This window comes from Pteropus medius, unplaced genomic scaffold (assembly GCF_902729225.1).
Source record: "Pteropus medius unplaced genomic scaffold, Ma_sr-lr_union100, whole genome shotgun sequence".
NCBI lineage: Eukaryota > Metazoa > Chordata > Mammalia > Chiroptera > Pteropodidae > Pteropus > Pteropus medius.
This window is the reverse complement of record NW_024345510.1, coordinates 208742-228028: the sequence shown is the minus strand read 5'-3', so window position 1 is coordinate 228028 and position 19287 is coordinate 208742. Positions and strand designations below refer to the sequence as shown.

The 19287-nt window shown below is 36.5% G+C and overlaps 1 pseudogene; it reads left to right on the top strand.

Moving 5' to 3' along the window:
* Positions 1 to 3144: 3144 nt before the first annotated feature.
* Positions 3145 to 3273, top strand: LOC120611545 (uncharacterized; annotated as a pseudogene).
* Positions 3274 to 19287: the final 16014 nt, after the last annotated feature.

Sequence of the window (19287 nt, the reverse complement as noted above, 5' to 3'; positions counted from 1 at the left end):
TGTCCCAAAAGTTTTGATATGTTGTACTATCATTATCATTCATTTCTATGTATCTCTTGACCTCTCTTTTTATTTCTTGCCTGACCCAGCTATTCTTCAGTAGCATGTTGTTAAATCTCCAGCTATTTGTGGTTCTTCCTGCTTTCTTTTTGTAGTTGTTCTTAGTTTCAAAGCATTATGATCAGAGAATATGATTGGTATGATTTCAACCTTCTTATATTTGTTGAGGCTATCTCTTTGTCCCAGTAGTCAATTCTTGAGGATGTTCCATGTGCACTGGAGAAGAATGTATAAGCAGCTGTTTTGGGATGGCAGGCTCTGTAAATGTCGATTATGTTCTGTTGGTCTAATGTGTCATTTAAGGATGTTATTTCCTTATTGATTTTCTGTTTGGATGATCTGTCTATATCCGACAGTGGGGTATTTAGGTCCCCTACTATGATAGTGTTTTGGTCTGTTTTTCTCTTCACTTCTATTAGTAATTGCTTTACATATTTCAGGGCTCCCTGGTTGGGGGCATAGATATTAATAAGTGTTATGTCTTCTTGATGTATGATTCCCTTTATCATTATGAATTGTCCCTCAGTATCTTCCTTTACCTTTTCTATTTTGAAGTCTATTTCATCTGATATTAGTACCGCTACTACCACTTTTCTCTGAATGCCATTTTCTTGAAATATCATCTTCCACTCTTTCCCTTTGAATCTATATTTGTCTTTGGAGCTGGGATGTCTTCTGGAGGCAGCATAAAGTTGGGTTTTGTTTTTTGATCCAATCTGCAACTCTGTGCCTTTTAATTGATGAGTTCAGTCCATTTACTTTTAGGGTGATTATTGAAATATGGGGTCTTCTTATAGCCATTTTATCTTTTGCTTTCTGGTAGCTTGGTGTTTCCATTGCTTCCTTTTCCTTGCACTTCTCTTTTCTTTATTTTGGTGGGCCCTTGTGGATTTTGCCTCTGGTTCTTCTTATTTTATGTTATATACTTCAGTTCTGAATCTTTGATGTGTGGTTACCATTATGAATACGAAAAGGATTGTTATAGATATAGATATAGATATAGATATAGATATAGATATAGATATAGATATAGATATATAGGTATATACAGTCGTCCATTTTCTTCTGCCTGTGCCTTATCTCTTTTCCCCATTGTGAATTTGGATCTTTGAATTCTCTCTTTTTCAGTCATTGTTATCTCATTTTGTCCATATCCATGCTAAACATTCTTTACTATCTTGCTATAGCAATTCTCTTCTTATTTAAACTTATAATGCCTTGTTCTTAGGAAGGGTTGCACTCCTCTGCTTCTATTTGCCTGATAGTCACTTTACTCCTAATTATGTATTTTTTTGTTTGTTTTGTTATTTTGTTTTAGATGAGCTGACACATTTCAGTATTTCCTGTAATGCAGGCCTCATAGTAGAGAATTCCTTCAATTTTTGTATATCTAGAAAAGTCTTAATTTCTCCTTCATATCTAAAGGAGAGTTTAGCTGGATAGATTATTCTAAGCTGGTAGTTTCTTTCACTCAATAGTTTAAATATTTGATTCCATTCCTTTCTGGCTTGTAAGGTTTGTGCTGAGAAGTCTGATGATAATCTAATGTGTTTTTCTTTATAGGTTACCGTCTTCTTTTTCCTGGCTGCCCTGAGAATTCTGTCTTTGTCATTGATTTTTGATAATTTTAATATTATGTGTCTTGGTAAAGGCCTTTTTGGGTTGAGATAATTGGGTGTTCTGTTGACTTCTGGAACTCCAAGCTCTAGTCATTCTTTAGATTTGGGAAATTTTCATACACTATTTGTCTGATAAAGCTTTCCAGTCCCTGGTCCTTTTCCTCACCTTCAGTAATGCCTATTATTCTTATATTTCCTCTCCTGATGGTGTCAGCTAGTTCTTGAATTTCTTTCATTATTTTTTATTCTTCTGTTCCTCTCTTCTTCCTTCTGATTTATTTCTAGATTTCTGTCTTCGATATCACTGATCCTTTCCTCTATTTGGTTGACTATTTCCAAGCTTGCTATTTTCAACTCTTGCAGTGTATTCTTCATCTCCATAACTTCTATTTGTTTCCTTTTGAGGGTTTCAATCTCTTTGCTCTGCTCATCTGTTTTTTTTCAATCCCTGAAATTGTTGATTTGAGTTATTTTGGATTTCATTGAGTTTTTTCAGAAGTACCATCCTGAATTCTCTGTCATTTAATTCGCATATTTCTATGTCTGTAAGCTTATTTTCTGGAGATTTTTCTCTTTCTTTCTGAGGTGCCTTGTCACCTTGGTTGTTCATGGTGTTTAATGAACTATTTCTATGCCTGGGCATTAATAGAAGTTCATTCTGTTGTTTTTCCAGAAAGATTTATTGTATAAAGGTCTCTCCTTAGCCTGTTGCAAAGAAGGCACTTTTCTTTTGGTTTCCAGTAGGTGGTGTCTAAGCCTCTTGGATTTCTGCTTTATATAAAACCTAAATGTCTTTTTTTATTTTCTTGTAGATATTTAATCATGCTCGCTACCCTCAGTTTCAGTTCCTGTCAGTGCTAACAACAGTTTTGGCAGAGTTTGCCCAGATTCCTCTGGGGGCTCCATGGTGATAGCTCTCAGAGGGTATGGGGGGAGGGACTTTCTGGGTTGGGGGTTGGGTACTGCGATTTTTGCAATCGGGTTCGGCAAAAATCAACTATTGTTTATTTGCAATCCTATCCTGCTTCTCTGCTCTCTGCCCTGATGGTGGGGCCTTGGTGCCGGTTGCTAGATTTTCTAGCACTTCCAGGCTGGCTGATCAAGGAAGTCACTGCACCTTCTCCCCTCCCCCTCCTCCTGCAAGGAGCTCTGGAGGCTGCTAGGGGCAGCTTCTTTATTTCTCCTAGTCCACCATCCGATACCTGGGGTTCTAACCTATAGTAGCTCTTATGTGCAGATCTCATGCTCAGATGTGCTGGTGTGCAGTTTGAGTGTTTTTTGTTGGGTTTTAGATGTTTAGCTTTTAGATATTGTTTCAAAGGGAGAGACCTGAGGACATCTCTCACTTTGCCATGTTTCCTTGCTCTCCCGATAGCAAATATTTTTTCAAATTCAATTGGTACTATTATCATCAGTGGTACCTCCAGAAATTTCTTCTTCTTCTTAGTCCACAAAACTTGATTGGGTCTATAACCATGCTACCCTGAACACGCCTGATCCCATCTGATCCTGTCTGATCCCAGAAGCTAAGCAGGGTCAGGCCTGGTTAGTACTTGGATGGGAGACCACCTAGGAGGACCAGGTGCAGTAGGTGTAAAAAAAAATTTGTTTGGGAACTAAAAGTAATGGTCTGACCCACATGCACCGCTTTGTGTTTTACCATTCCTAATTCACATTTAATCCTGTATGACAATCCTCAGAACCAAAATAGAAAAGATAGCATGCTATAATAGTTCCTACCCACCCTTTTTTCCACACCTCCCTCAGTTGCAAATATTACAGCAAGATCCTTCTGTGGGTGGGGACCAGAGTGGGAATGTGAAGCCACCTAGAATAGAAATATGGGGTTGCACATTAATTGCTTTCAAGACCTCAAATTTGTTTTGTTTTCTTTAAGACCAAGGTGGGCTTTGTATTGTTTTCTTGAAAGCAATCTATAGTATATGTATCCTTTATCTCTGTTTATCTTAGTTAAAATATGCAATTCTCTATTAGATGTAAAGCTCCATACATTTTACCTATTTGAGCAAGCTTGTTATTCTAATACTATAACTTATTTTCTGTGGATTTTTAAAAACTTTTTTATTTATTATTTACAGTTGACAGACAATATTATTTTAGTTTCAACGGTACAAAATGGTGATCTATGCATTTATGTAACTTATGAAGTGATCATCCTGATAAATCTAGTACCCATCTGACAACATAATAGATGCTACAATATTATTGACTATATTACATATGCTATACTTTACATTCCATGACTGTTTTGTAACTGCTAATTTGTTACTTATAAATCCTTTCCCCTTTTTCGTCCACTCCCTAGCCCTTTCTCATCTTCAAAGCTCATTATCTGTTTTTCAATTCTAAATGATAGCTTTGCTGGGTAGAGTAATCTTGGTTGTAAGTCCTTGCTTTTTATCACTTTGAATATGTCATGCCAATCCTTTGTAGCCTGCAAAGTTTCTGTTGAAAAATCAGTTGACAGTCTTATAGGAGCTTCCTTTTAGGTCACTAACTGCTTTTCTCTTGCTGCTTTTTAAGATTCTCTCTTTGTTTTTAACCTTTGGCATTTTAATTATGATGTGTCTTGGTATGGGCCTCTTTGGGTTTATCTTTTTTGGGACTCTGTGCCCCCTGGGTTTGTATGTTTATTTTCTTTGCCAGGTTACGGAAGATTTTTTTTGTCATTACTTCTTCAAATAAGTTTTCAATTAGTTGCCCCTTCTCTCCTCCTTCTGGTACCACTATGATGTGAATATTGGTATGCTTGATGTTGTCCCAGAGTCTTCTTAAACTATCCTCATTTTGGGGGGATTCTTTACTCTTGTTACTGTTCCGATTGGTGTTTTCTGCTACCTTCTCTTCTAAATCACTGATTCAATTCTCTGCTTCATCTAATCGACTGTTGATTTCCTCTAATGTATTCTTCATTTCTGACTGATTCTTTTTTTAAGTTTTCTATCTTCATTTTTATGTTCTCTATCTCTTTGTTAAAGTTCTCCCTGAGTTCCTCTACCCTTCCCCTAAGTTCAATGAGCATCCTTATAACAGTATATTGAACTCCGCATCTGGGAGATTGCTTGTCTCCATTTTGTTTAGTCCTATTCCTGAAATTTTGTCCTATTCTTTCATCGAGGACATATTTCTTTGTGTCTCCATTTTGTATGCCTCTCTGTGTTTGTTTCTATGTATTAGGTAGGATTCTTATGTCTTCTAGTCTTAGTAGAATGGCTTTATGTAGTTGGAGTCCAGTGGGGCCCAGTGGCATTGTATTCCCTGGTCACCTGTGCCAGGTGCTCTAGGTGTGTCCCTTGTATGGGTTGTGTGCACCCTCCTGTTGTAGTTGAACATTGGTCGCTGTTTGCATATCACTGAGTGGGATTGACCCTTGGGCTGATCAGTCGTGAGAACTGGCCGGTGACTGGCTGACCCTATAAAGCAGGATTTAATTTAAGATGCTTGCCCAGTATGCCCTTTGGGTGTGCCATTTTCAGATGCAGCCCTGGATGGTGCTCTCACTGGTCAAGCTGGCCACCTTGCATACCAGCCCCTGAACCTCCTGGGAGGGGCTCCAGCTGCAGGCTGCGCCCTGCCCAGGGCCACCTGGTAAGAGTCATGAAGCAATCTGCCACTCATGCTGAGCTTGGAGATGCCTTGAGAGGCCAATTTATGAACAGAGGTTGGCTGCTTCTAGTGCCAGCCTTGGGGTTGCTCAGCAAGTGATGCTGCTTGTTTGGGTTTTGTGAACCTTAGAAAGATTATAGGAGAGTCCACAGCATGAACCAACACAGGCCGTTTGTATGTAAAAGCCACTGGAAATGGCTTGAGTGGGCCCACACGTTGGGTGGGGCAAGGTCTCAGGGAATCTTCAGGGAGAGGCGACCAGTGTTAATTAGGTTGATGGAGACTCAGATACAGCTACTGCCTGTGTCTGCACACTGGGACAGGGGAGGGCTCTACAAAGAAAGAATGAATTCCACCAGCACATCTCTCTGGAAGAAAACTGCCTCTCCAGCTCTTTCCCTAAAGCCAGACCGTTCAGTTTCTCCCTATACGTCACTTGCACCTTTCGAGCTGCTGCCACAATGCTGTTGCTCAGAGTGAGTGAGTCCATCAGCCAGTAGAGCTCAGTGTGGACTCCTTCAGAGGAACGTTTGTGACTCCAGCCAACCTCCATTTCACTCAGTCACAATCTCCTCTAGTTTTCACAGCCAGGGATGTTGGAGATTTCTCTTCCTGGCACTGGAACCCTGAGCTAGGGAGTCCAGTATGGGGCTGGGATCCTTCACTCCTCCAGGGGTAACTTCACAGACAAGATATCCCTCACAATTCGCAACCACCACATGTGAGCATGGGACCAGGCCATTCCACATCTCTGCCATGCCTACCAGTCTCAATGTGACCTCTTCTGTGTGACCTTAGTTGTAGGAGAGGAGACTTCAGGTGACTCCCCATGATGGCTATTCTGAAATTTAGTTGTAATTTTAATGTGGTTGTGAGAAGAGGCAAGCACAGTGTTTACCTACTCTGCCATCTTGACAGGAGTACTCTGTATATTCTTGATATGTCCATTTCTAAAAGTGATGCATGGAAGACTTCACTATGTTGGTAAATTTTCCAGGTTTACCTATTATTTCTAACAATTTTATTTTATACATATGAAATCATGTTGTCGGGTAGGTAAAGTTTGATGGTTATTCTATATTTATGCTAGAAAGTTTTATCAATATAATACATGCTTATTTGTACAATTTAATTCTCTTTTACCATGAATTCTAATTTGCCTAATAATACTGCTATAACCTACCTGGTATATATTTTTCATCCTTATTTTCCCCAATCTGCATCATTTTGTTTTAGATATATCTCTTACAAACACCAGAGTGCTGGGTTTTATGTTTTAATTGCTTGGTTTACACAATCTGACAGCCTCTGGTTTTCAGTAGAGAAATTTCTTTCCTTTTCTTTTCTTTTTATTAAAGTGATATACATATACAATAAAAATAAAATTGTTCGTAAGGCCTCATAATAAAGAAACTTTCCTGAGTTCCTGTTACCGCCTCCATTTTCCTACTTTTAAAAGCTGTTTATTTTATTCTCAGAGTGAAAATATCATTAACTCTAAATAATATGTTTAGATTACAACTTCCTGATTTATAAGCTTTAGAAATCACCTCTTTCATGACAACAAAGAAAATTTAGGTAACACTTTACCTTTAAATTTAAATTAATATACTATAATTTATTTTAGTTCTTATATCTTGTTACATCTATATTTGATAGTTTCTCTCATATGTCCATTATGTATAATGTTAAACAATATGATACTGCAATTTTGTAGTTCAAAAATGATTGACTCTCAGCAAATTTAGAGGGTTAGCTTAATAAAAATAAGCTAACAATGTTCTTAAATTTTCTTTCATTTTTTCCCCACTTTGCATCTATCACATTTTGTCAGCCATACCTTTAACTTTACATTTTTTTTTTAATTTTTTAATTTTTATTTTTCATTGTTTTACACTTGAACAATAAGGCTTGTATATATTTACATTGTGTGTTCACCTCCCATACTTTGATTTCTTTCTGTCACCACATATCCGACCATTTTAACCACATATATCTCCCCGCTCCCCTCTTCCACCTCCTCTCTGTTAACCATTAGTCTATAGTCTATGTCCATGAGTCTCTGTTTGTTCTGTTCATTTTTGCTTTAGGTATATATTCCACATATAAGTAATATCATGCGATTTTCAACTTTTTTTGTCTGATTTACTTCACTTAGCATGGTAATCTAGAGATCCATCCAGGTTGTCACAAATGGCAGTATTTCATCTCTTCTTATGGCTGAGTAATAGTCCATTGTATATATGTACCACAGCTTCTTTAGCCAATCATCTATAGTAGGAAACTTCAGTTGCTTCCACATCCTGGCCACTGTGAATAATGCAGCTATGAACATCGGTGTACAAATATCTTTCCGGATATGGGTTTTCAAGCATTTGAGTTAAATACACAGGAGAGAGATTACTGGATCATATGGTAGATTAATTCTTAGTTTTTTTTGAGGAAACTTTATACAGTTTTTCATAGTGGCTGTACCAATTCACACTCTCACCACCATGTATGAGGGTTCCTTTTCTCTGCCTCCTCTCCAACATTTGATATTACTTGTCCTGTTGATTATAGCTATTCTAACAGATGTGAGATGGTATCTCATTGTGGTTTTGATTTGCATTTCTCTAATGACTAGTGATGTTGAGCATCTTTTCATATATTTATTGGCCATTTGTATGACCTCTAGGGAGAAGTGTCTGTTCAGGTCCTCTGCTCCTTTTTAATTGGATCATTTTGTTGTTGTTGTTAGTGAGTTGTATCAGTTTTTGTATATTTTGTATACTAGGCCCTTATTGGAGGTGATGCTTGCAAATATATTTTCCCATTCAGATGGTTGTCTCTTTATCTTATTGACAATTTCTTTTGCTGAGCAGAAGCTTTTTAGGCGATGTAGTCCCATTCATTTATTTTAGCTTTTATTTCCCTTGCTTTTGAGGTCAAATTCATAAAATCCTCTTTAAGTCCGAGGTCCTTGAATTTAGGTCCTATGTTTTCTTTGATGCATTTTATTGTTTCATATTCAGATCTTATATTCAGGTCCTTAATCTATTTTGAGTTAATTTTAGTGTGTGGTGATAGACAACAGTCTAGTTTCAGCCTTTTGCAGGTGGCTTTCCAGTTTTCCTAGCACCATTTATTGAAGAGGCTTTCCTTTCTGCACTGTAATTTTTGGCGTTTTTGTCGAAAATTATTTACTCATATAAATATGGGGTTATGTCTGCACTCTTGATTCTGTTCCACTGGTCCATGTCTGTTTTGCTGCCAATACCAAGACATTATGATTACTGTCACTTCATAGTATAATTTGAAGTCAGGCAGAGTGATATCTCCAGCCTCGTTCTTTTTTCTCGGGATGGCTTTGGCTATTCGGGGTCTTTTCTGCTTCCATACAAATCTGATGTTTTTTTGTTCTAATTCTTTAAAAAATGCTGATGGGATTTTGATGGGGATTGCATTAAATCTGTATAATGCTTTAAGTAATATGGTCTTTTTAACTATGTTGATTCCTCCCATTCAAGAACACAGAATATCTTCCCATTTCTTTGTACCTTCTTCTATTTCTTTTAATAGGGTCTTATAATTTTTGTTATATAGGTACTTCACATGTTTCATTAGATTTATTCCTAGATATTTTATTCTTTTTGTTGCAATTGCAAAAGGAATTATTTTTTCCACTTCTTTTTCTGATGCTTCATTATTAGAGTATAAGAACGCCATGGATTTTTGAATGTTGATTTTATATCCAGAGACTTTACTATATTTGCTTATTGTTTCTGGTAGTGTCGTTGTGAAATTTTTAGGGTTTTCTCTATAGAGAATCATGTCATCCACAAATAGTGACAGTTTGACTTCTTCATTTCCTCTTTGGATGCCTTTTATATCTTTCCCTTGCCTGACCGCACTTGCTAGGATCTCCAATGGTATATTGAATAACAGTGGCTATAATGGACAGCCTTGCCTTGTTGCTGATCTTAGCGGGAAGGCTTTTAGTTTTTCACCATTAAGTATAATGTTGGCTGAGGGTTTGTCATAGATGGCCTTCGTTATGCTTAGGTATTTTCCTTCTATACCAATTTTGTTAAGTGTTTTAATCATAAATGGATGCTGTATTTTGTTGAGGGCTTTTTCCTGCATCTATTGATAAGATCATATGATTCTTATTTTTTAATTTGTTTACGTGGTGAATCACAGTCTTTGATTTGTGTATATTGAACCATCTTTGTGCCTCTGGGATGAAGCCCACTTGATCAGGGTGTATAATATTTTTAATATGTTGCTGTATTCACTTCACTAGTATCTTATTTAGGATATTTGCAACTGTGTTCATGAGAGATATTGGTCTGTAGTTTTCTTTTTTTGTGTTATGTTTACCAGATTTCAGTATTAGGGTAATGTTGGCCTCATAAAATGAGTTGGGAAGTACTGCCACCTCTTAGATATTTTGGAAGAGTCTGAGGAGAATAGTTATTAAATCTTCTTTGAATGTTTGGTAGAATTCACTGGTGAAGCCATCTGGTCACGGACTTTTATGTTTTGGTAGGTCTTTTATGATTGTTTCAATTTCCTTACTGCTGATCGGCCTATTTAGATTTTCCAGTTCTTCTTGATTCAGTTCAGAAAGAATTTATTTTTCTAAATACTGGTCCATTTCTTCTAGGTTATTAAATTTGTTATTATATACTTTTTCATAGTATTCTCTCGTGATCCTTTGTATTTCTGCGTTGTCAGTAGTAATTCCCCTCTTTCATCCCTGATTTTGTTTATTTCTGTCCTTTCTTTTTTTTTCTTTAGTGAGTCTAGCCAGGGGTTTGTCGATTTTACTAACCTTCTCAAAGAACCAGCCCTTTGTTGTATTTTCTTTTCCTATTGTTTTTGGTTTTCACTTTCATTATTTCTGCCCTAATTTTGATGATTTCTTTCTTACTGCTGACTTTAAGCCTCATCTGTTCTTCCTTTCCTAGTTTTTTAAGATGAAGCATTAAGTTTTTTATTTGGGCTCTTTCTTGTTTTTGGAGATAGGCCTGTAATGATATGAACTTTCATCATATGACCACTTTTGCTGTGTTCCAAAAGTTTTGATATGTTGTACTATCATTATCATTCATTTCTATGTATCTCTTGATCTCTCTTTTTATTTCTTCTCTGACCCAGTCATTCTTCGGTAGCATGTTGTTTCATCTCCAGCTATTTGTGGTTCTTACTGCTTTCTTTTTGCAGTTGATCTCTATTTTCAAAGTATTATGATCAGAGAACATGGTCGGCATGATTTCAACCCTCTTATACTTGTTGAGGCTATCTCTTTCTCCCAGTATTTGGTCGATTCTTGAGAATGTTCCACGTGCGTTTTATTGGTAAGTTCAGTCCATTTACATTTAGGGTGATTGTTGAAATATGAGGTCTTCTTATAGCTATTTTATCTTTTGCTTTCTGGTTGCTCGGTGTTTCCATTGCTTTCTTGTCTTTGTGTTTCTCTTTTATTTATTTTGATTGACCTTTGTGGGTTTTGCCTCTGGTTCTTCTTGTTTTATGTTATATACTTCAGTTCTGAATCTTTGATGTGTGGTTACCATTATGAATACAAAAAGGATTGTTATAGATATAGATATAGGTATAGATATAGATATAGATATAGATATAGATATAGATATAGATATAGATATAGATATAGATATAGATAGATATAGAATATGTAAAGGATTGTTATATATATTCATCCTTTTTTTCTGTGTGTGACTTATCTCCATTCCTCTTTGTGAATTTAGGTCTTTGAATCCTCCCCTTTTCAGTTATTGTTATCTCAATCTGTCCCTATTTGTGCTGAACGTTCATTACTATCTTGCTATAGCAATTCTCTTATTATTATTTAAGCTTATAATGCCCCATTCTTAGTAAGAGTTGCACTCCTCCACTTCTCTTTGCCTGATAGTCACTTTGCTCCTAATTACGTAATTTTTTATCTTTTTTTTAGGTGATTCCTTTCAGTATTTTCTGTAGTGCAGGCCTTGTAGTAGAGAATTCTCTTCATTTTTGTATGTCTAGAAAGGTCTTAATTTCTCCTTCACATCTAAAGGAGAGCTTAGCTGGATAGAGATTCTAGGCTGATAGTTCTTTTTGCTTAATATTTTGAATATTTGATTCCATTCCATTTTGGCTTATAAGATTTATGCTGAAAAGTCCAAGGATAATCTAATGGGGTTTCCTTTATAAGTTACTGTCTTCTTTTTTCTGACTGCCCAGAGAATTCTGTCTTTGTTGTTGATTTTTGATACCTTTAATACAATGTGTCTTGGTGAAGGCCTTTTTGGGTTGAGATAATTGGGTGTTCTGTTGACTTCTTGAATTCCAAGCTCCAGCTCATTCCTTAGATTTGGGAAATTCTCAACTATTTGTCTGAAAATGCTTTCTAATCCCTGCTCCTTTTCCTTGCCTTCAATAATGCCCATTATTCTTATGTTTCCTCTTCTGATGGTGTCAGCTAGTTCTTGAATTTCTCTTTCAGTATTTTCATTCTCCAGTTTCTCTCATCTTCCTTCTCATTTATTTCTAGATTTATTTCTTTGATATCACTGATCTTTTCCTCCATTTGTTCAACTCTATTTCTCAAGTTTGCTATTTCATGTTTCAACTCTTGCAGTGTGTTTTTATCTTCAGAAAATCTATTCTGTTCTTTTTGAGAGTTTCAATCTCCTTGTTCTGCTTATCTAGGTGTTTTTTTTTTCAATTCCTGTCATTGTTGATATGACTCGTTTCAGATCTCACTCAGATTTTTTAGAAGTACCATCCTGAATTCTTTGTCATTTAAGTCCCTTATTTCTATGTCTATAAGATTATTTTCTGGATATTTTTCTCTTTCTTTCTGAGATGCCTTGCCACCTTGGTTGTTCATGGTGTTCAATGGACAATTTCTCTGCCAGGACATTAATGGAAGTTTATTTTGCTTTTCTTCCAGAAAAAAAAAAAATTATTGTATAAAGATCTCTCTGTAGCCTGTTGCCAAGAAGGCAATTTTCTTTTGGTTTGTGTTGGGTGACTTCTAAGCCTCTTGGCTCCCTGCTTTATATAAATCCTTAATAATACCTTTCTTTGTACTTGTAGATATTTAATCACACTTGCTACCCTCCATCTAATTCCCTGTCAGTGTTAGTAAGTTTCAGTTACATTTGCTCAGATTCCCCCGGGGACTCTACATGTTCAGTTTTGGAAGATATTGGTGGAGGTGCCCTCTGTGTTGAGGGTTGGGGGCTGTGACTCAGTCTCGGTTTTGCAATCAAGGCCGGTAAAAATCAACTTTTGTTTCTTTGCTCTCCTGCTTCTGTGATTTCTGCCCTGATGACTGGGCCCTGCTGCCACCCATGTGAAGCTCACAGCACTCCCAGACATGGCTGTTCAGGGAACTCACCAAACCTTCCTCCTTCCCCAACCTCCTACAGGGAGCTCTGGTGGCTATTAGAGGTAGGTTCTTTATTTCTCCCAGTCCACCGCCTGACAGTACTTCATTTCTGACTTGTCCCTTTTATAAATTCCATTTCCATTTTTATGGTTTTTTTTATCTCTTTGTTAAAGTTCTCACTGAATTCATCTACACTTCATATAAGTTCATTGAGCATCTTTATAACCAATGTTTTGAACTCTGCATCTGTTGGATTGCTTGACTCCATTTTTCCTGGATCTCTGTTCTCTCACATGGTTTCTGCTTCTTTGTCTTCCCATTTTGGCTGCCTTTCTGTGTCTGTTTCTATGTACTAAGCAAAGCTCCTAAGTCTCCCGGTCTTATTACCGTGGCTTCGTGTATTAGGTGTCCAATGGCACAGTCCTGAGAAGGGTACAGCTACAGGCCAAATTTAGCCCTAGCCTGTGCTCCTCCAGGTCCACCTGTTAAGACTCAGGAAGCCATTCACAAATGTTGTGCTTATAATTGTCTCAAGAGGTCATGCCAGATGCTGGGCCAGCTTCCATCAGTGTGGGTGTTGGAGCTACTGAGCAAGGAGCACCGAACTCACCGAAAATACAGCTGGATGTGATTTCAGTAGGGCAATGAGTTGGAGGAGGCAGAATTTCAGGGAATCCTCTCTGTGGAGCAACCTTTGTTATCTAATTTGATGACGTATCATCTATGACGGCGCTGGGTCTGCACACTACAGAAGGGGAAGGGCTCAACAGAGGAACAATGGATACCACTAGCACTTCTGCCTGGGAGAAAGCCCTCATTCAGACAATTCAGTGTCCCCCTATAAGTCTCTGGTGTCCCCTGAACAGCCAACCTGGTGCTGGTGCTCAGAGTGAGCATGTCTGTCACTGTGAAAGTCTGGTTGCAGATATGGCCTCTTTAAGAGCCATCTGCAGCTGCCAACTGTAGCTATTTAGCCTCTGTCGCACTCAGCTGCTTGATACTGGGCAGCCTCATGTCTTCTTCCCCTCCTACTTTCAACCGTTGCTGGCTGATTTCTTATTTCTGTCCCTAGTTGTAGGGCATCTGTTCATCTAGAGACCCCCAGGTGACTCTACTTGTTCTTTGCTCCATGTTTCTGTCTCATCTTTGATGTGGTCACGAGGAGAGGAACAAAGCTTCTATCATCTATGCCATTTTGTCCCTCTCATCTTAAACTTCCAATGTTTTTTAATGTTATGAAATTGTAATTAAATATTCATTGCTATGTGTGTAGATCGAAAAAGCAATAAACAGCTTAATTTACATTATTATTAAAGAAAAACAAGAGTGTGATGTCAGAACTATGGTAACATGAGGACTCTCCCTGGATCTTTCCCCTTGAAATAACAACAAGCTGAACAGCTACAACTCAACACATCTGAGATATCTGCACATCAAAGCATCCAAAGGTGGAAAAATTCATGAGAGACTGGGAGCAGATCATGAGTGCAAAACAAAAGAGCTGCATTATGCAGTTGGATTCCTTGAAAGAAGAGAGTGAGGGGACATTTCATAGCTGGGTCTTGGCCTTTTGAAGCTCTGAGTAGTACTGCCTGAGTGATCAGCATATTCCACGTAGCAGAGCCCAAAGAACAGGGTAGAGAGCAGGGCAGAGACTGAGTTAAGAGGGGCAAGAGCTGTGGTTTACCAACTGTCATTACCAAGTGTGAGGCTGAGTCATGGAACCTGGCCATGTCCCTCCCCACCAACCCAGAGTGCACCCTCCATATCCTCTCAGAGCTAAAACCACCTAGCCCCAGGGGAATTTGTGTAAATAGTACTGAAACATACACCACTGCCAGTACCAGTGACAGGCACAGTGATATCAAAGCAAGACAGCTGAAACACTGGAAACAACACTACAGGACGGGAAACAGCCACACACATACTCAGACCTCTCCCAATTGACCCACCTCCACTCAGTCAGGCTTATCAGAAGGAATTAATGGAACATTGCATCTGACTGTCGGGGCAGTAATGAGACTTCAGGACCTCTTCAGAGACTAAGACTCCCATTGCCCATCTCACCTCTTCAGGGGGGTGGAGCCCTGGGACTGAGAAACCTGATCTCAGAGGAGGCCCACTGATCAGAAAAGAAGGAGAGCATTTTTAGCTTCAAAGCAGAGATCCAAGAGGCTTGGATACCACCTACTGGAAATTAAAAGACCTCCTTATCAATCTCCTATAGAAAAATCACTATATAATAATATTTTTTTAAAAAAATGGAGAGTACTCCCATTAATGCCCAGGGAGAGAAATAGTCCTACAAATGCCATGAATAACCATGATGACAAAGCAACTCAAAAAGAAAGTGAAAAATCTCCAGAAAATAAGCTCAAAGACATAGAAAGATGTGATTTAAATGACAGAGAATTCAGAATTTCACATTTAGAAAAACTCAACAAGATGCAAAAAATTCTAACTGACAATTCCAAGATTTAGAAATAAAATAAACATACAAAATGAATACTTCACCAAGGAGAATGAAGCCATAAAAAATAATTAAATAGAACTCTTAGAGATGAAGAACACATTAAAAGAGATGAAGAATGAAGTAGTAAGCTTAGGATATAGAGCTAACCAGATGGAGAAAAGATTTAGTGATAGTGAAGACAGAAATATGGAAGTGATGCAGAAGGAAGAAGAGAGATACTTGATCATGAAAAATAATGAAAGAACTCTACAAGAACTATCTGACACCATCAGAAAAAGCAACATAAGAATAATGGGTATACCAGAAGAAGAGAGAGAGAAGAGAACAGAAAGCATAATTAAACAAATAGTCAAAGAGCATTTTCCAAACTTATAGAAAGAACTGGATCTTTGAATCCAAGAAGCAAACAAAACACTGAATTATCTCAACCCAAAAAGACTTTCTTCAAGATAAACTATATTAAAATTGTCAAAAATTAATGACAAAGAAAGAATTCTCAAGGCAGTCAGAGGAAGGAAGAAAGTAACTGATAAAGGAAAACTCAGTAAAACCTCTCAGCACAAACCTTACAAACAAGGAAAGAATAGAACCAAATATTGAAACTATTGAAAGAAAGAAATTACCACCTAAGAATAATAATCCAGCAAAGCTTTCCTTTAAATGTGATAGAGTAATAAAAACTTTTGCAGATGTACAAAAATTGAAGGAATTCTTGACCACAAGTCCTGTATTACAGGAAATACTGAAGAAAGTTATTCTACCTGAAACAAAAGGGAACAAAAAAAAATTACTATAAGATGACTAACAAGCAGACAGAAACAGGAAAGTGCAATTCTTATTAAAAACAGGGTATCATAAGTTTAAATATTATATAATTGTTAAAGACAAAAAAGTCCTCTAAAAATGAAGATAACAACTACTGGAACTTAGAAATGAATGTTCAGCATATATATAGCAATAATTAATTTCAGACAACAAAAACAGAAAACAGGAGGGTATAAAGATCCAAATCCACACACACACAAAATAATGTAGATAGAGAGCATGTAGGAAAAAAATGGACTAATATCTCTATATAACTATCCTTTATATAAACTTAATGGGAACTGCACAACAAAATCCAGAACTGAGACACATAACATAAAACAAAAGGGAACAGAGGGAAATTCCACAAAACACTACCAAATTAATTTAACAGAGAGAAGCACAAGGATGAAGAAACAATGGAGAAATTGAGCTACCAGAAAACAAAAGATAAAATAGCTATAGGAACACTATATTTCAATAATCAACCCAAATGTAAATGAACTAAACTCATCAATAAAAAGGCACAAAGTAGTAGATTGGGTAAAAAACAGAAACTGAACCATATGCTGCCTTTAAGAGAAACATCTAAGCTGCAAGGACAAATATAGACTCAAAGTGAAAGGGTGGAAAACAATGTTCCAAGAAAATGGCATCTAGAGAAAAGTGGGCATAGCCATACTTATATCTGATGAAATAGACTTCAAAATAAAGAAAAAATATTGAGAGACAATGATAGATGCTTCATAATGATAAAGAGAACCATATATCTAGAAGGCATAACAATTATCAATATATATGCTCCTAAATAGGAATTACCAAAATACATAAAGCAATTACTAACAGAACTAAATGGAGAAACTGAGAAAAACACTATTATAGTAGAGGAACTATATACCCCACCATCACAGATAGATGGATCATCCAATCAGAAAATCAATAAGGAAAGACACCCTTAAATGACACAGTAGAACAATTAGACATAATTGACATCTTCAGAGCCCTTCATTCCAAAAAAGCGGTTTACACATTCTTCTCTAGTGCATATGAAACGTTCTCAAGGATAAACAATATGTTGGGACTCAAACCATACCAAACATATCCCCTGAAAATAATGCTTTAAAACTGGAGATCAACTGTAAAAAGAAAGCAGGAAGAACTACAAATACATGGAGATTAAACAACATACTACTGAAGAATGACTGGGTCATGGAAGAAATAAAAGAGACCAAGAGACACATAGAAATATATGAGAATGAAAGAACAACACATCAACTTTAAGGACACAGAAAAAGCAGTAATAAGAGGAAAATTCATATCATTACAGGCCTATTTCAAGAAACAAGAATGTGCCCAAATAAACAACCCAATATTACATCTTAAAAAACTAGAAAAAAATGAACAAATGAAGCCCAAAATCAGCAGAAGGAATGAAATAATCAAAATTAGAATGGTATTAAATGAAAATGAGAACAAAAAGACATTAGAAAAAAAAGTAATGCAATAAAGAGCTAGTTCTTTGAGAAGGTTAATAAAATTGACAAACCCTGGCTAGACTCACTAAAGAAAAAAATATAAAAGACACAAATAGACACCATCAAGAATGAGAGAAGCTACAACAAATGCCACCAAAATACAAAGGAGCATACAAGAACATATTGAAAAATTATACAACAAATTTAATAACCTAGAAGAAATGGACAAATTTTTAGAAATATGCAACCTTCCTAGACAGAATCATGAAGAACTAGAAAATCTAAACAGACTGACCAACAGTAGGAAAATTGAAACGATCATCAAAAATCTCCTCAAAAGTAAAATCCAGGACCAGATGGCTTCACCAGTGAATTCTACTAAACATTCAAAGAAGACTTAACACCTATTTTTCTCAAACTCTTCCAAAAAAATGAAGAAAAGGCAACACTTCCTAAGTCATTTTATGAGGCTGACATGACCTTGATATCAAAATCTGGTAAAGATAACACAAAAAAAGAAAACTATTGACCAATATCTTACATGAACACAGATGCAAAAATTCTAAATAAGATACTAGCAAACCGAATACAGCAACATATTAAAAATATTATGCATCACGATCAAGTATGCTTCATCCCAGAGGCAGAAGGATGGTTCAACATACACAAATTGGTTAATGTGATACACCAAATAAAGAAATTAAAAAATAAGAATCATATGATCATATCAATAGATACAGAAAATGCATTTGACAAGATACGGTATCCATTTATGACTAAAATACTTAGTAAAATGGGCATAGAAGGAAAGCATCTCAACATAATAAAGGCCATATATGATAAACACTAAGCTAACATCATACTTAATGGTGAAAAACTAAATACCTTCCCTCTAAGATCAGGAACAAGGCAAAGTTGTCCACTATAACATTGGAGGTACTAGCGAGTGCAAGCGAGTGCAGTCAGACAAGAGAAAGATATAAAAGGCATCCAAATAGGAAACGAAGAAGTCAAACTATCACTATTTGCAGATGACATGACTCTCTATACAGAAAACCTTAAAGACTCTACTAAAAATCTATTAGAAATAATAAACAAATACAGTAAAATTTTAGGATACAAAATCAATGTTCAAAAATTCATAGCATTCCTATACTCTAATAATAAATTTTCTGAAAAGGCAATGAAAAACCAAAACCATTTCCTTTTGCAATTGCAACAAAAAGAAGAAAATACCTGGGAATAAACCTAATTACAAATGTGAAGGACCTATACAGTAAAAACTGTGACATTATTAAAATAAACTAAAGAAGATACAAAGAAATGGAAAGATATTCCATGTTCTCGGATTGGAAGAATCAACATAGTTAAAATGACCTTGACCTTATTATCTAAAACATTATACATATTTAATGCAATCCCTATCAAAATTCCAATGGCATTTTTAAAAAGAGAAATAGAACAAAAAATCATCAGATTTGTGTGGAAGCACAAAAGACCCCAAATAGCCAAAGCAATCCTGAGAAAAAAGAACAAGGCTGGAGATATCACTCTGCCAGTTTCAAAATATAATTAAAAATGACAATAATCAAAACATCATGATATTGGCTGAAAAAATGGACATACAGACCAATAGAACAGAATTGAGGGTCCAGGAGTAAATCCCCATTTATATGGGCAAATAATTTTTGACAAAGGAGCCAAAAACATACAGTGGGGAAAGGAAAGCCTCTTCAATAAATGGTGCTGGGAAAACTGGAAAGCCACATGCAAAAGGATGAAACTAGATTGTTGTCTATCATCACACACCAACATTAACTCAAAATAGATCAAAGACCTGAATATAAG